General features: G+C 33.3%; 1 protein-coding gene across 1 annotated transcript in view; it reads right to left on the reverse strand.

Moving 5' to 3' along the window:
* The window catches only part of LOC103132509 (rap1 GTPase-GDP dissociation stimulator 1-like), a 15,847-nt gene that overhangs the window by 13,545 nt on the left and 1,087 nt on the right, over window positions 1-1,215 (reverse strand). The gene's annotated exons all lie outside the window — the stretch shown is intronic.

The raw sequence follows: 1,215 nt of genomic DNA on the forward strand, positions 1-1,215 counted from the left end.
AGTCCAGAAATGTGCAGTTCTAGGAACAGCCAAGATACTGGAGGAGAACCTCAAGCTCCCAGGCCTCTGGTAGAGGACCCGAGCTCAGAGGATGAAAGAGAGAGACCACCCGCGGAGGGTGAGAAGGGAATTTTTTGAATTGTTTTTTTATATATAATCCCAAATTTCTACATATATATGTAGAGAAAAATTTTTTACCGGCCACTGATTTCAAACCTCACAAGTACAAGCAAATTTTATAAAATATATGACTTATTCTTAGCTCTATGAAAATCGATTTACTGACAAGAAGTTTACTATACACGTACTTATACATAATAATTATCATAAAGCACTGACACTTTAACATAGATGTAGTGTGGTAATTACTAACAGCAAACTTTAACTGCATCCCTAACTTTCTTGCAATCATTTACTATGTTGAACATTTCCACATTTTGGCTACAACTCCTCCAGATAATATTTAGTTAAAATATGTCTAGTCATTTTTAAACATTTTTAAATTGGATCAATAGCTGTTTTCTAACTGTTCTATTCATTTTTCCTTACTTATTATGTATACATATGTTATATTCTTTGATTTGATGTTTTTAAGTCTCTATAGTCGTAGGTTTAAATACTGTTTCACTAGTGATGTTTTCCTGTAACGTATAATTACTCAGTAATATTTTTACTAGAGATGTGCCGATCAGGTTTTTTCCTGCTGATACCGATCACCCATGAGGGCCGATCACCGATACCGATCACATCATTTTTTTTTTTAAATCATAAACAGTACCGTTTACATTATGTGGAAAAAGGAACCATGAATTCACCTTAATTTAGACAAAAACTTGTTTTTAATAACTTTTTCCAAGAAGAAAACTAAACAAAACAGGCATTGTGCAAATTGTACTGCTATTGACAATACTACCTTTAACAGACTGATAACATATGAAGGCTCTGAAGAGGCTAAATAACGCAAAGAGCCAAAATTAAACCTCTCACTACTGCCAAAAAAATTAAAGTATAAAACATTCAAAGGCAAATACAGGTTCCATTACAATAAACAATCCAGAGTTACTGAATGATTACTGCTAGTTCTGATTGGCTGTTTCTGACTGAGCGGAGTAATTATGCAGAACTGGGAGTAGACCGATTATTTTGTCAGAGATTATCCGTCTCATGTTAGGACAGCTAAAGTTTTAATACGGATGTAAAATGTATTTTTTTAAG

This window comes from Poecilia formosa, unplaced genomic scaffold, assembly GCF_000485575.1.
Source record: "Poecilia formosa unplaced genomic scaffold, Poecilia_formosa-5.1.2 Scaffold1094, whole genome shotgun sequence".
Lineage (NCBI taxonomy): Eukaryota > Metazoa > Chordata > Actinopteri > Cyprinodontiformes > Poeciliidae > Poecilia > Poecilia formosa.